The sequence below is a fragment of the Lissotriton vulgaris genome, chromosome 12 (assembly GCF_964263255.1).
Source record: "Lissotriton vulgaris chromosome 12, aLisVul1.2, whole genome shotgun sequence".
NCBI classification, from domain to species: domain Eukaryota; kingdom Metazoa; phylum Chordata; class Amphibia; order Caudata; family Salamandridae; genus Lissotriton; species Lissotriton vulgaris.
In genome coordinates this window covers 522,408,282-522,424,979 of record NC_141700.1, presented here as the reverse complement: position 1 = coordinate 522,424,979, position 16,698 = coordinate 522,408,282, and the positions used below count along the sequence as shown (strand labels likewise).

At 45.1% G+C, this 16,698-nt stretch overlaps 1 protein-coding gene across 2 annotated transcripts in view; it reads left to right on the top strand.

Moving 5' to 3' along the window:
* CMTR2 (cap methyltransferase 2) overlaps nt 1-16,698 on the top strand; it is a 182,348-nt gene that overhangs the window by 121,117 nt on the left and 44,533 nt on the right. The window contains exon 1 of one of the 2 annotated variants that reach the window (XM_086945297.1): nt 12,501-12,637. The exons of the other annotated variant lie outside the window; for it this stretch is intronic. The gene's annotated coding sequence lies outside the window, so the exon portion shown is untranslated. Of the gene's footprint in view, nt 1-12,500; nt 12,638-16,698 lie in introns of those variants that run through there. 2 annotated transcript variants of the gene reach the window in all.

Sequence of the window (16,698 nt, the reverse complement as noted above, 5' to 3'; positions counted from 1 at the left end):
TACAGGTTTATATTCCAAAGTGCTCTAATATAGGTAGATAGTTAAAACATGAGTCCTTTCTTCATTCTTATAAAATTTGTAGCCAACAGGAATCTACTAATACCAAAAACAATGAGTTGGGTATTATCAGACTTTAGGATACGTAGCATATCTTTGTATTTTCTAATGCCCAGATTTCTCCCCAACGGCTTATCCACTTTTGCCTAGCATTAGACTAGGTTGGGCAGAAAAAAAGGACATGCGCTACGTCCTCTAAAACATCTGAGTAGGTTGCCATCTTCTCCACTCTTGTTGTACTTATCCCATTTTGACTTGAATGTTCCAACTCTGAGAATACCGTACCTGAATTTCAGGTAAAGTTTTTTCGCAAGTGGAGGTTCTATCTGGTCCAAAAATGGTTCAAAGCAGGGGGTTGGTTTAAACATAAAAAATTCAGATGTTAATGAACCATGACCACAATTCAAATTGAATTTACATTGGACAAATTCCCAGTACACCTTTTTTAATTCCCGTTTGGAATCAGTGGTCATTTCACCAAAATTGCTCCAAAATTTCCTTAAGCCCAGGTCAAAAAGCCATTTGCGGACATTAACCAACCAGGGGAAACTAACATGGGTGTCCAGTGCAAGTAGTTCTATCAAAGCCTGCCTGTAAGTAAAGAGTTCCTCAGTGACCCATAACCGTGTCCAGTATGAGAGCGTCATCCAAACCGCCCTGTGTTCAATAAGTTTTAGCCCCAAATCGTAGGTATAAGGAATCAGTGGAGTATTTTGGGGGAGGGGCACCATCGCTCTAAGGGCCCTATTTTCTCCCACTGCTAGTATAGAGAGTTGTTCTCCACCCCACAGTTCAGAGCCATACAAAGCGGCAGTTTGTGCTCTGGATTTATAGATCTCCAGTGCAGGTGTAATAGCCTTTATTCCGGTGGCGTGAAGTTTTTTTAAATTGGTGCTGCATATTGTGTTAAAATGGTCCTGGACTTTTTTTATATGTGGGTGCTATGAGAGATTAGAGTCTATAGTGACCCCCAGATAAACACATGTATTGACTCTCTGCAAATTAACACCATTGAGCATAATATTACCCTTAAAGCCTTTGTGTGGCTTAATAGCCATGTATTTTGTTTTTGCAGGATTTATTTCCAAGCCTTTTAATTTGCAGTAGACATCAAGTTCATTCAGCAGATTTTGCAATCCCCTGGGGGTCTGGTAGAGCAAAATGGTGTTGTCTGCAAATGTCAGGGTGCATATATGGATACCACCCAGTTTTGGGGAGTCATGGTTTGCCTTTTGTAAAAATTCGACCATGTCGTTGACATAAAGATGGAACAACGTGGGGGCCAGGACGCACCCCTAGCGTACCCCCCTCCCAACCTGTATTTCCTCCGTGAGCTCCCCACCTTGTCCCCAGCGCACTCTGGCAAAATTTTCCTCATGGAGTCTAATGAGCTGCACCAGTATGTTTCTTGGGACACCTTGTTTCAATAGATTTACCCACAACTGGTCTCTGGGGATTGAGTCGAAGGCAGCCTTTAAATCGAGAAAGGCCACGTACAGATTACCTTGCCTTAATTTAGTGTATTTCCAGGCTATAGTTTGTAACCTAAATACCTGATCGATGGTACTGGTTGTTTTCCTGAAACCTGCCTGGCAAGTTGACAAAATGCTGTTCTCGACTATCCATTCATTTAGCTTTTCCAGTAACTGTTTAGAGTAGATCTTTTGGGCGGTATCTATTATTCTGATGGGTCTATAGTTAGCGGGATCGTCTCTGTTGCCTTTCTTATAATTGGGACGATCTTCGCGCCCTTCCATGACAAGGGAATAGGCTGCCCCTTATTAATTGAGTTTGATAGTAGATTAAGGTATGGGCCCCATACATCCGGGGCATGTTTGAATAAATCCCTGGGGATTTTATCTGGTCCCGGAGCTTTGGACTGTTTGATGGCAGCTATAGCTTTTTCCGTATCTATACTACTAAAATGTAGGGGTTCATGATGACTAGACTCCATCAAGTCTTTAATGGTGCCCTGGTGCTCGCTTACTAGAGGCCCTGAACATGCATATAGTTGTGCAAAGTGGCTGTACCAGGTTTTGCGGTCTAAATTGTGGTCCTGGACCGGTTTACTAATATTATTGCCTTTGGCAACTATCCTCCAAAATAGGGCTTGATCGCCTGTTGTTACAGCGGATAGCATGTCTTCCCAACTGGAATCCTCCCAATTTCTGCGTGCAGTTTTTAGTACCTGGTCATAGGTTTTCCTTTCTAGTCGAGCCTTTCCCGGCGCTTTCTTCCTTAATGCCTTAATCGGGTTCTGCTTCGCTTTCCTACAGTCATCATTAAACCACGGATTGGACAGGGATATACTAGTGCTTTTTGTAAATTTTCTACTCCCTGACTTAGTTAAATAGGGTTTAATGTTTTCAGTTAGTAATGAGTGAATTTGGGTGAACAGTATCTGGTTCGAATCTTGCTTTAAAAGGAAAGAAGAAAGAAGATCATAAAAAATATAAATGGAGGTGAGGGGTTCAAGTTTTCCTAATATAATAGGCCATTTATCTGCCCTTTTATTATTGGACATTATTGGTTGAGGGTCCTCTTGGTCTGATATGGGCAAAGTCTCAAAGTGTTCCCCCTTGAGATCTAGGCAAACTTGGAAATATTCACCCCTTGGGCCTTAGTTTTATTCGGTCCTACTTTTGTGATCAGAGTAGACCCTGCTGAAGCAGTTCTCCTTTGCTCATGGGGTGTCAATGGGGGGCTTAAGGCTATGCTTGGGCTTTTACCAACCTCTGTGAACTCAGGTATTTTGTTAGTCTTGTTATTCCCTTGTGGGGCATCCTTAATCAAGGTTATAAACTCCTCTGAGCAGGCGTTAGATCTTAGTGCTAAGTACCCAGAATAACATTGGTGTAAACTGACACCTACGTTCCTCCAATCTATTCTATGGGGCAGTCAATCAGTGACATCCAATGTACTCAGCACATGAAATCTATTAATTAATGGAATTTGGCTGTTTCTAAATCCTATATCGCTTCCCTGTTGTCTTTCTTCATTGCCCCCTTGGAATATACTTGGTCGATAGAAGTATCCCAGTGGTAAAACTTTGACTCCCTCAGTGTAGTTATATATCAAAAGAAATTAGCTCATTTTTATTTTCAAAAGTCAGCATCAAGGGAATTCACAGCTCCTTATCTTAACTAGAAACCAATGGAGATGCATCCACAGTTTGGACATGTTCCCAGAGAGGATTGTGCTTCCTCTTCGTTAGCTGGGGTTGGCCACTCATCTATTCCTGCCATTGTCTGAGAATCCAAGGCAACTCCATGTGCACCTAGTCTTAAGCCCAAATATTCTAGTTAGGTTTTGTTAAATTCACATTTCTACGGTTTGTAGTACAGATAGTTCTACCTTAACCTGGATAATACTTGGACTACATATGGAGAAAACACAAACCTCTCTGCTTCTAGCAAATTTCTGTTGGCATCTAATGCCTGATGTAGGTGTATAAAAATTGGTTCTCATGTCCACTCTAGTTGTTCCAGATCCAAGTCCTGTATGGCCAAGGAAAGGAATACTCCGAGGACTGCTGTTCAGTTTAACTAGTGTGTGGATGGCAGCCAGTCTCCCAGAGGTGAGGGGATATCACGAGTCTGGATCTCTTGCTGGAGAAGCTGTTGACTTGCTGCTCGCTGATAGAATAAGGAATCCTGCCTACTTTGCAGGAGGAGTGATTGTTTATGAGGAGCAAGGTGCAGTGTGTCGCAATTGACTGTGGCACACCTAGAAGAGAGGGACTGACCAGCACGATCTCAGGAATCTGGTGTTGGCTGACCTGTAGTCTCTCTGTGCTGGGCTCCTGGCAAGAACTATGCTATTTGTGACCACAAATGCTGGGGCCCAGTTGGGGCTGTTGTGCTTCTTACCTTGCCTGTGCGGTGCCTCAACTGCCAGCTCAAGAGTCTGCCTATGCATGGTCATAACTCCTTGAACTGATCGCCTGCTTGTGGCTGCTACTGCTGAACATCGCCATTGGCCTGTGCATGGCCGCATCTGTCAAGCGTTGTGATCAGCCTGTGCGTGGCCCCGACTGCCCGAGCGATTAGCTGATGTGTGAGCTTCAGCTTATAGTTGTGCAGTGCTACATCTGCCAAAGTCATGACCATCCAGAAGAAGCTGCCCCTTCAATTGCTGTCTAACTCGGTCAGTGCCCGCACAAGAACGCCTCTGAGATCCCAATGGCAGAGACACTCACCATTGGTCTGCTCTGGACTGCGTTGGGGGGGTACGAAAGGGGGTGGTGATGGACGGAGCATCTGAACCAATCAAACACTCACACCCAGTCAAAAGATCTGGATTTGATCCATCACCGTTCTTTAGCCCACTCTGCTACCCCAGTTCAGACATGGCTATATGCAAATCAGTCTGACCCTGTGCCTCATGGGAACAGTCCAGCCCGAACTGCCAAGCCATGCCTTCCCTGGACCGGAAACAAGCTTAAGAGGACCGGTTTCTGGCATTCCAGCCGTCTTCAGCCCGGCTTGCTTGAATCCAGTGGCAAAGTGAGCAAGGGACTTACGTCTGAGCATACCCTGCCACACTTATGGCGGCCAAAAGCGGTACAAAAGGGGGTGGTGATGGACGGAGCATCTGAACCAATCAAACACTCACACCCAGTCAAACGATCTGGGTTTGATCCATCACCGTTCTTTAGCCCACTCTGCCACCCCAGTTCAGACATGGCTATATGCAAATCAGTCTGACCCTGTGCCTCATGGGAACAGTCCAGCCCGAACTGCCAAGCCATGCCTTCCCTCGACCGGAAACAAGCTTCCGAGGACTGGTTTCTGGCATTCCAGCCGTCTTCAGCCCGGCTTGCTTGAATCCAGTGGCAAAGTGAGCAAGGGACTCATGTCTGAGCATACCCTGCCACACTTATGGCTGCCAAAAGAGGTACAAAAGGGGGTGGTGATGGACGGAGCATCTGAACCAATCAAACACTCACACCCAGTCAAAAGATCTGGGTTTGATCCATCACCGTTCTTTAGCCCACTCTGCCACCCTAGTTCAGACATGGCTATATGCAAATCAGTCTGACCCTGTGCCTCCGGAGAATAGTCCAGCCCGAACTGCCAAGCCATGCCTTCCCTGGACCGGAAACAAGCTTCCGAGGACCGGTTTCTGGCATTCCAGCCGTCTTCAGCCCGGCTTGCTTGAATCCAGTGGCAAAGTGAGCAAGGGACTCACGTCTGAGCATACCCTGCCACACTTATGGCGGTCAAAAGCGGTACAAAAGGGGGTGGTGATGGGCCATGACTGCTTCCTCTACTTCTCCGAGGCACAAAAATGAGTGCGGGCCCAGAGCATGAAGTGGGAACATGCTGCTGGTTGGGATACGGCCTCTGTTTTTCAAAAGGCATGAAAACAGCCGAGAGCTAAACAGCTGAAACGATCCATCAGAGATTGATCCATTGCTAGCGGAACTAATGTAAACCTGGGTGCACCTATTTCAGAGTTATATACAATGTTAATGGTTGCTGAGAGCCAAAGGCTCCTGTGCAGCCTTTATAGCATGTTGGCTAACAGTGCTCTTAAAATGATATCAGCACGTGAGGCCACCTTCTAGTGGATAAATACAAACTTTCTTTAAAAAAACCCTACCAAAATTGAAATCATCCTGACACAGTGTGAGCTCAGTCGATTGGAGTCCAAACCTTTGCACCTCTTAGTAGATGCATGCCTTATGCCAGTAAGATGATCCAGGAAGGTGGGCACTCCGATTCATTATTGTAGTTCAGATCTCAGATAGCTGCAGTTTGCATCTAAAACTCCTCAGAATGATCCTTCTTTTCCCACCTTTCTGCAGATGAGTTTCATATCGAATGGTTCTGTTTTGACGTTTACAGTTGTCTATCTGGCTTTTCCTGCAATGTATTCAAAATATGGCTGCAAGAGTTCAACTAGGCCTGAAAGGTTTTTTATTGTGTCTCAGCCCTGTTTGTGTCTCATAGAAGAGTCATTTCAAGATCATGTGATTGAGTACTCGATCTTTACAAATCACCCCAACCCACTATGTTCATGAGCTGCCTTTTCATTCCAAATACAATCTGCAAAAAAAATGTATGTAATCTCCATTCCATTTGCCTAAAATGTATACCATGGCCTTTTGCGGGACAGTGGAGTGTCTCTTAGTCCCCCTGATCACACCCGATCATTTGAAAAAACAAAAGGCTAAAGACTTGTCTCGTTTCCTCCTTTAACCCTCTTTCATCCAATTAATGGTGACTTATTTTGTACGCATACCTTCCCTATAATGCTTGGAGGCTCCCGCCCATGACTGACAGAGCACTTCACTTAACTTGTTTAATATAACCTAGTCCATGACTAAACTGTGGAACAGGTAAAGAAGAAAATAAACTGATAGGAGGCAATTAGATATGTCGGTTTAGTTGCAGTACATGACTATTGCTCAGGGGCACATTGGAAGACAGTGAGGTAAAACTGAAACTTTTAATCACCATTTTCATAATTTGCTTAAGTGAAGCCAACTCCACAAACAGCTTTGTATTTTCAAATTTACCAGGTTCCAGCCACTCCTTCACAAAAAATACACCTTCATCACATGTCCTGTCTTCCCACAAGTCCTTTCTTCAACAAATGTACATTCAGCTGCCTAAGCCACTTCACCTCTCAGCTGACTGTTCTGCCTACATCCTCAGTGCATCTTTCTGTTGGCCCCCGCACTGGCTTCACACCTCTGATCCAAGTACCAGTAAATTAACTGAAACCTTCTCTAAGTGCTCTCACACTGAGTGCTCCTCCAGTTGTCCAGTACCCTCCCTGCATTGACTCGTTTGACTTACCCCCCACTAGTCAAGGTCCTTGTTCACAACTGTTCTCCTGTCAGTTGCTTCCTGCACAGACTTTGCCCCACCTTGCCCAGTGCCCCATTCTTTGATCATAAAACCCTCCACCTTTCATTGTCCCACGTACCCTGAATACTCATGCCAGCACCTACTTTTACTTGCCCTCAACATTACCCACACTGGCCTACACTCTATATGTTCTCATATCCACGGAATATGCCTCATGCACTGCCATTCAGCTATCAATCAAAAGAGAAACAAAACATTTTGTATAGGAGCTTTTATAATTTTGGCTGAAAAATCGTAATGTGGCAGGAAAATGCAAAATGATGTTTTTACTACCAAACTGCAGTAGGATAGGTGGGATAGGTGTGGCACTGAAATCACAAAGAACAATTATAGGGAAAAGGGAAATGGAATAGCGAATATTGTGGGAAAACTATAACTTCATAGAAGTGAGAGCTGGGTTGTGATGAAGTTTAATAGTAGCAGAAGAAACGGAACATTGCAGACAAGCTACATTGTATAAGTAATTTGTTCTGAACCAACTTGACTCCACAGTCTTTGGACTAGATCATACCACTCTTGAAGAGGAAGAAGCTTTAGGCACACCCAAGTCAATACTTGTAGGAAGCATGCTGATTACAATGACTGCTCATTTGCTATTTACAGGGGATATGTTGTTACCCTCTCTCCCTGTACAGACCCAATCAATCAATCAAGAAAATCTTTATTCGATCTCTCAAATACTGATCAAAAAAGCACAATTTAAACAGTGATCAACAATGAGCGCCAGTTCAATACAAGTTAAAAACCTATAGCAAGTAGAGTTATCTAAAAAGTGCATAAAAGAATTTTACAGGACATTTTAAAACATAAAGTGCATTATATGCCTTATAGACCAAATCCAGTTAGTTCACATCAAACTACTCATTTCTACATATAATTGTTAGTTAAAACCATTATATTTTCTGTCAACCTCGCGCCTTTCTCCTTTTCATACAGGCCCACAAAAAGGTGGCTACCGAAAAACAGACAAAGGGATCAGGTAGAGATTTTAGGAATTAAAGTGCCAAGTGCCGGTCAGATTGAGGGGAATGGTTGTCGCAGTGACACAGCATCAAATCTGAGTGTTTGCATCTTCTCTCTGGATAACCCACCATCAAAGGGAGTAGATTCAGGTGAAATCTCAATGATATGTATCTATGCTGTGCTATTGTGGTACATGTTAGATAGGAATATCCTCCCTCTGGCCTAGGGGGAATCAAATGATTTGCGAGGACTGCCTTTTTTCTGTAATTCCTTTCCCTGCGAATATAATGAGCCCTCTGCATACAAATCTCAATTAATCTCAGTTTTGAAATCTTCCTGCTTGCCATTTGATCCTTAAATAGTTCTCCCAACCCAATTACCATCAGTTCTGATTCCACTTAATTCAGCCATCTGATCTTATTGCAATGGTCCAACTTTAAACAAGCTCTAATTATGGTTTGTGTTAAATTGACTGTGTTTTTACGCCCTATAGAAAACCATAGTAAAATTGGCTCTAGTCTAATGGTATCTAACATATAAGGTAACCTCAGTTCTATATGTAAGATCTTATTAGAAGAAGTGGATGGTAGGGACACTAGGAACTTAAAAAAAACTGCCTTCAAGTTTTTGGAGACAGTCGGTAGGCACCATACCCCATACTCCAGCCCCATATGTGGCTGCTGCCTTTGTCTTGGCCTGATAAATGTTTTTAATTGGGTCAAGGGGGCTAGCTACTAACTTTTTGGAGAAAGCCTTAATTGTTTCAGACTACTTTCCATTCCTAGTGCTCTTGCCACTGCCAGGTTCTCCTAAGATTTGTTTTTATCAAATAAGACTCTCAGGTATGGGCAGGACTCTACCACTTCTATTTTCTGGCAATCCATATGGAAGTGTAGGGATTTAGCAGCTTTGCCAGATCCTGCTAAAATGACAAATGATTTCGTTTAATTTACTTTAAGGTCCAGCGAAGCTGTGGATGATGCTTATGTTGTTATGAGCCGTTGGAGAGCTACCCCGGTTCTTGCATTTAGCACCGCATCATCGGCGTAATGCTGATATTGGGAGGGGGTTGGTGTCGAACACGGGCACGTCCGGGGATGAGCCCGAGAGGGCTGCCTCCACCGCGTTTGTATAGATGGAAAAAAGAAACCGGGCGATGACACCTCCCCGTCTAACTCCCCTAGCGATCTTAAAAGGGGCAAGTACATTCCCCATTTCTTCCATAACGGACACATGCAGTAGCATTTACATATAGTTGGCGGATAAAGTTAATTATAAGTGGATCAATCCCCATCTCTTCCATTAAATACCAAAGTTTCTGATGGCTCACGCAGTCAAATGCTGCTGACAAGTCCATAAACGCCATGTAGATTTTCCTGCCTTTCGCTCTGGTATATTTGTCTGTACATAATGCTAGGTTTAGACATTGGTCTGTAGTGTCCTTTCCCCTCTGGAAGCCATACATTAAGATGTTATTTTCTTGAGCCCACTCTTCCAGCCTGAATGAAAGGAGCCGACCCATAAGTTTGTCAGTTGTGTCCAATAAGGAGATGGGCCTATAGTTCTTTGGGCTTCTCCTGTCCCCTTTTTTAGGTCGTGCCTAGCGTTGCAGCACATGCGTTGCTCACTTTGCGATGCATGCTGTAGTAGGGTATGTTTTAAAAGTGGTGTAGAAGCCTTGCCCATATTTTTCATTGGCTGGCGTCATCGTCCATGGTAAATGCTGGCTTCCGATTGAAAATTAGGCGTCTTAGTCCCTCCTTTTTACCGCCCTGTCTCCTTTTGTGAGTGCCCATCAGGACTAGATCTTTTCCTCGCGGCGTTACACGGTCTCCTTCATTAGTCGGTAAGCACTCTTTTTAATCAGTCGGCTTCGGCAAGGGCGGACGCTCTTGTTCATTTAATTATTTTGCTGCCCCCTAAATGTACCATATCATATGTTTCTGATTCCTGTGTCTTACTGCCACCCTGTAAAACGTTGCGTAATTTTGCTAACCACGCTTGTTTATTTAATTTTTTGCCGTCCCTTAAATGTATTATATCGTATGTTACTGATTCCGGTATCTTAATGCCACCCTGTAAAGCGTTGCGTAATTTTCATAATGGGTGGGTTAACGATCGCAAAGCCAGTGATTTCAATAGTTTATAATGCGCCAAGAACGGACATTGTCATGGCGCTGGTTTGAGCAAAATGCCGGTACTTGCTGTCTGTGCTGGACGTAGGTCGGTGAAGTGGCCCTCAGTGTTGACACAATGATCGAAACCAATGCATTCTGAGCGCGTTCCTGTGTCTTCACATTCCTGCCCATTGACTCTCAGAGAGAAGTGAAGTTTCCCAGGCCCCCTCCCTCGGCCTTTAATTAGTGGTCTCCTTTGAGGTGGGTGAGTGCTGCTGTTGCAGGCTGCGTATTCCTGGCCCATTACTTCACGGGCTCCGGGGCCAGCTAGTGGCCGGCAGCACAGAATGCTCATTGTCTGCTCCCCAAGGGGCTCCGGCCAGCAGAAAGGCACAAAGAAGCCGGGGCTGTCCAGCCTACACCTTACCCCTGCCCTCACAGCTCATAGGAATTCGAGCACTTCATGCGCGCCATAAAATGCCCCCTCACTGAGTTCGCCCTGTGTGTCAAACTTGTGTGTGACACCCCCCACCCAACAAGCATTTGCAATGCAATAGGTCTCGCATTTACGCAAGTTTAAGCTATTGGCATTGTAAATGACAATGCCTTTTATTAATGTTTTTAAAACCAAAACATTAATAAAAGGCTTTGTCATTTACAATGCCAATAGCTGAAACTCGCGTAAATGCGAGACCTATTGCATTGCAAATGCTTGTTGTATATAGGAACAATTATACTATGCTTCCAGAAAGGTGGAGGCCCATCTATAACTATGCTGTTTAAAACGTTTGTTAGCAGCGGAGCCCACAAATCTTGGTTTTCCTGAAAAAGATCTATCGCACCCCATCGGGTCCTGGGGCTTTCCCAGCAACACAGGCTGCCAACCCTCTTCTGACTTCTGAAAGTGAAAAAAAACAAATTACCCTGCAATTCAGGATCTGTGTCAGTAGAGGTCATCACAGGAGAAGTGTTTGAGGCGAAAATAAATTCAAAGTGTGCCACCCATGCTTCTTCACCTACATGTGAGTCCAATGTCGGATCCATAGGATTTTTAAAATAGGGAGCATTTATTACTTAATGTACAACACACCAAACACAGGGGGTCTACCAGCTAATTATTAGAGCTGCACTGTCACAACCGAGTCCACAAGATCTCAGAGTGTATGTATCACATAGACAGCGTGTTTCTGAAAATAAGAGTAAAGAAAAGGGGAACACTACATGCATAAAAGAGACCGGTACATCATAGGATATTCGTAAATGGCTAACCAGTCCAAAACAATTAGTGTAGGGTTTCCATCAAAAAGACTCAATGATCAGTCCTATCATTTGGCCAAACCCTGGTGCATAAAGGGCTGGTCCCCTGATCATTGGGACAAACAACACCGCACCTTATTGCTGTTTTTGGATTCGGTCCACCAACATAAACAAAACTTCCATGATGACTGATCTTTTGATGGTAGAATAGACAAGTGCAACAGAAAAAGTAGTGACTTAAAATAGGATGGAATGCCCTCCTTCTGACAACTTTATTCTACGGATAAGACACGCCTCCTAATTAAAAAACCAGAACAGTGCAAAAAAGGACAGTAACAAATATCTGCCTATTAAAGGGCCAACATGTTTCTGCCTGACGGGTGTTCAATCCCTTGGCATTCATCAGGGCCTCTGCTCTTTTAATAGTTGAACTCCTAGTAGTGAAATAAAGGAATCACCACCATCACCAGAGAAATAAAGTAAAGTAAAAAGTGGTTGAATACGGTACAACCTGTAGCAACCATGGACTTTCACCCTTCCGACTCTCTTTGACTACAGTGAATTCTGCGAAGGAAAGCATTATATTGTTAACGTTATGTTAGATGTGCCAGTCCCTTATGCATCATGTGTCACCCAAAAGTCATCAGTAGGTATAAAAATTAAATAATTAATGCTCACCCTTAATGGTAGGGGAATAGACCTCACCTCACCCGACGGAAAGGTGGGTGGACATGATATCACAGAATGCCACTGATTAAGGTGATAGTTGTTGTAAATAGCCTATTCTGACAAAACAATCATTTGAAATAGCACTGTTGGTATCTATAACAGCCTGGTGTCAGAATCCAGTGTTTGGGTTATCTGATGGCTTAGTACACTGAGTCTGTAGATTGACCTACTCCACTTGTTAGCATCTAGATATAGGATATTATTTACAGAAATGAGTTTTATGCATGGTGATAAGCTTATAATCCTTGGCTTCATTGTGCTACATTCCTCGTTTCTTCCCTATATCTCTGTAGTGTGGGGCCTCCTATACCTGAGCAGAGTCCAGGTGAGGTGAGGTCTATTCCCCAGGGTTTGGCCAAATGATAGGACTGATCATTGAGTCTTTTTGATGGAAACCCTATACTAATTGTTTTGGACTGGTTAGCCATTTACGAATATCCTATGATGTACCGGTCTCTTTTATGCAGGTAGTGTTCACTTTTCTTTCCTCTTATTTTCAGAAACACGCTGTCTATGTGATACATACACTCTGAGATCTTGTGGACTCGGTTGTGACAGTGCAGCTCTAATATTTAGCTGGTAGACCCCCTGTGTTTGGTGTGTTGTACATTGAGAAGGAGCTGGGGATAAAACCAGGTGTGGGTCTTTAAACTATATATCCCTTGGACCCTTTTTCTAACTGTTGTGGTTTTTGCCAGCATTTATTACTTTCCAAAAATGTCTGCTATTGCCTGTTCTAGCTGCCTGCTCGATGCCTCCTCCCTCATATCCCTCTCTCTTTTCCTTCTAACTGACATATAGTCGCTGCATAGTGATCTTAGTTGTGCAGGATTTCTAGGATGGGCTTTCAGGGCTTTGGTGAGTGCTTTTCTGAATTTGGAACAAGGGGAATCAAACCAGTGCTTAGATGATAAACGATTTGCAGGTTTGTGGCGAGTAAGATCAACTTTTATTTCCCTATAAGGTCTCTAAACTGTGATACCAAGAATGATGGACAAGTCTCTTGATCCAGGCAGTTAAAGATGTTGTCCAATATATCCGCTTTAATCCCTGAGACCTAGTGGCTGAGAGTTCCATAGACAAGATGCTGCCACTTGAAAGGATCTACCCCCGATCCTCGACAACCTCACCGTGGGAGTGAAGGTCAGAAGCTTAGCGGAAGACCTCGGAGTGCGCTGGGGAATGTAATGCTGAAATCTTTCATTGAGGTAAGGAGCCCCGATCTTAAGGAAGGCTTTAAAGACCAGCACCAATGATTTAAACTGGATCAGTTTCTGGACGGGGAGCCAATGCAGGGAGACCAGCAAAGGGGTTGTGTGTGTCCTGGGACCTGCCAGAAAAATGGCTCTGGCTGCAGCGTTTTGGATCACTTGAAGATGGCCGACCACGTACGCAGGAAGGCCAAGGTAGTGAGAGTTGACATAATCCAACCTAGAGATCACCAAGGCCTGTACGACCGTCTTTCTATGTGCGACAGGAAGTAGGGGGAGGAAGTTTTGCAGCATTCTCAACAACCCAAAGCAGGTTCCAGCCACTGATTGTATCTGGGCCTTTATTGAGAGGGTGCAATCCAGTTTCACCCCATAATCTTTAGCCGTGGTCCCCGGTGCTGAAGGGGGGGACATAACTTGCAGCCACTAATGAAGCCAGGCATTGCAGGGGCCGGAGCCAAAGAAAATAATCTCAGATTTATCTTAGTTACATTTCAATTGGTTAATGATGGTGGATTCATAGTTGATCCGTCTAAATGTTTTCCCTATATAGCCTGAGTATGCATTGTTAGCTGTTTCCATGGTCCTGGTGTAAAGGGTATTGAGGCTGTCTCCATAATCATTATGGACAAAATGTAGGATTGCGTTGTCCTGGAGATCTTCCAGCCCACACACACTGTCTTCATGATGCTCACAAAGATGTATATTGAAGTCTCCCACCCAGATGATATTGGGTGTGACATTGTTGGTGACCGTGGTGAGTTTGTCTATCTCACTATTCAGCTCGGCTACCACTGATTTCGTATTTCCCCCAAATTTATTATATACTAGCGGACTCTAACAGAAGCAAATGAAAATTAGTACTCCAGCAATCGACCTTCCTTACATTTATTAAAAGAGTATTAGGGATTAGGGTTAAGAGTCCCCCTTTGCTCTGCCTGACACTCATGGTACTGCCGCTGTCTGAAAGGAGCGATAGCCTGTGAAAAACGCAGGGTCCTTGGCCCAAGTTTCCTGTCGACATAATATCCTGTGTTTGCCAGAGTTTATGCCAATGTTCTTTTCTTAACTTGGATGCAATGCCAGCCACTTTCCAAGACTCTAAACTAATTGAGTATCTGCGTGCCTCATCCAGAGTATTGGAGGTTTCAAAACTACCTTGTGTGACGGGGTTAGGCTGACTGATATATCCACTCCCTCGTCAGGGTCAGGGCCGCTTGCGGGTAGTCAGTCACATGCTTCCAGGTCTGTCAGGATGGCATATCTATTATCCAAGCTCAACCCTGGAGTACTGGTGGTTCCCTCTCTATTCTTCCTTTAGGGGCCTATCCTTACCTGGGCCCTCTGTTCATTTCTATGAAGGCCACAATGATTATATAAATGCTCCAATGATAGGGGGATAATCTGAGTGCCCTTTGAGGGATTTTATGTAGCTGGCTTAAGTGTTCTAACCACATATGCATTGCTCAAAGTTATCACGGCACAGTCACCCAAAATGGATTTAGTGGATGTTCCCAACCACCCCATTCTCCTTGCCATAATAATTTGATTGGCCAACGGGCCGCCCCCCACCCCCAAGTCAGTTAAGTAGCACGAAAGCCAATGCAGACATTTATCCATTAATTGAATTGTCGATTCAGGCTGGCTCTCCCTCAAGATTGGTATGTTTGCCAAAACCAATACCAGTGGAGCTGCCGCAGGTGAAAGGTGGAGAACCTGCTGTGGATAATGATTTAGTCCCACCTTAAGGCTCTCTGATCTTGCTAACGACCAAGGATCAGCCCTCTCCCGCCGGTCATCGAAACCGGCAAACAATTCGAAATACTGGTCACAGATAATGGTAAGGTTGTTTCTTCCCTTATTGTCTTAGAGTGTACATTAGCTTGCGGAAGCCACATATGTTACCGGGGAAGAGGTCCAGTTACGGAACAGAGATTAGAAGGTGGGACCAAGCCAGAGTTAGTATGTGGGAAAAGTTGGTTAAGTTTCACGGCTGGATGGGCAGGCCCAGGGCAAGGATTCTCTGTGGTACACTCAGTATTCTCACCTTGAGCCTCTATATGAGATAGCCTCTCATCATTCTGTGCTAATTTATGTAGAATAGGGTCCAATAAGGTAGCCATCATTTTTTCTACAATTTTCCACAAGGCGTCATCAGTTAACCATGGCGAAGGAGTCGTGGTCAAAGTGGTCGAAATCAGGGGTTGAGGTGTACCAATTCCCATGTTAATGGCCCCCGTTTGATTTTGTTGCTCAAACGGTTCTGGCAGGCTTTGGCTTCTGAGCCCCACCACCCCTTTCACCTCTTAACTGGCTGTTCATTATTAGGGTCAGGGTAGATACAAAGGTCTGTATAGAGTTTCCAAGAGGCTTGGTATTGAGTTCTCAACTGGGCGTAGTTTCAAGGGCTGAGTGAAAGTGTTATCAGCACTTGTGTTCCCTAAGGAGGACCGTATCTGGGAGACAAGAGTCTCCAGTGATAAAAGCTGCTCAGTTAATTCAATTTTGTGCGTGAGTACACTCGCTGTCCTAGTTAAGAATGCATCAAGCGTGGCTACAATCCCTCCCCCCTGCTTTCTCGCTTTGTCCTTTCCGCTTCACCATTTCACACAATAGTGCAGACAAACGAGCACTTCAGGGAAACAAAATGTATCGGCACAGTACCTTATAAGGGCTCCAGATGTTAGAGGGGGACCAGGGCCCGCCCTTGGCTCGGGCGCGGGTCTGCGTGCCTAAATGGCGTTGTGCTGCCCAGGGGACAGCTGGGAAACCGAATCCCCTTGCTGGTGCACAGAGTCCACACGCACCGTGGCAGGCTCCTCTCTTCTCCCGCAGCGGATACCATACAGACCCTGTTAAATGGGCAAAAACTTTACCTATAATCTTGAGAGGTCTGTAAGCAGTTCCAGCCTGGCACAAGTCATTCAAAATAAATTGGTCCAAAACCCCATTTTTTAGGTCTCGCACCTGGCGACGCAGCACGAAGCGCTGTCGCCAGCAAGACCTATAGTTGTCGACTCTGCTTTAGGGCAAATAAGGAGACAGGAGATGGGCACGCGCTGCATGCTGGAATCGGATCGGGACTCGCGTTCACCACAGTTACGCGCTGTGCCCATCTCCTGTTTCCCTTGCAAACCTCCTGCAGTTAAGACTCCACGGCCCGTCAATGCGCCCCAAAGAGCTCCCTTCCGTTAGCACAGCACAATTGAGAAGGGCTCACCCACCCCACTGCCCCCCCAGCACCCAGATCTGTCCCATCCGCTGGGGTCTCCTTACCTTTGTAGGTCTCGCAAGTCCAGTCCTGAGGATCGCAGCTCGCGCCCGCACCATGGCTGCTGGCGGCAGCGGGAGGCGCCACTGTGCCCCGTCGTTCCACCTGCGCGTCTTGCTGAGGCTTCGGCTCCCTCTCGGCTGCTCGCGTGCCCCCCGCACAACTCCTTGCTCCGCCACCAACTCTTTGCCCGCACGCCGTCTCGCGCTCCAGCA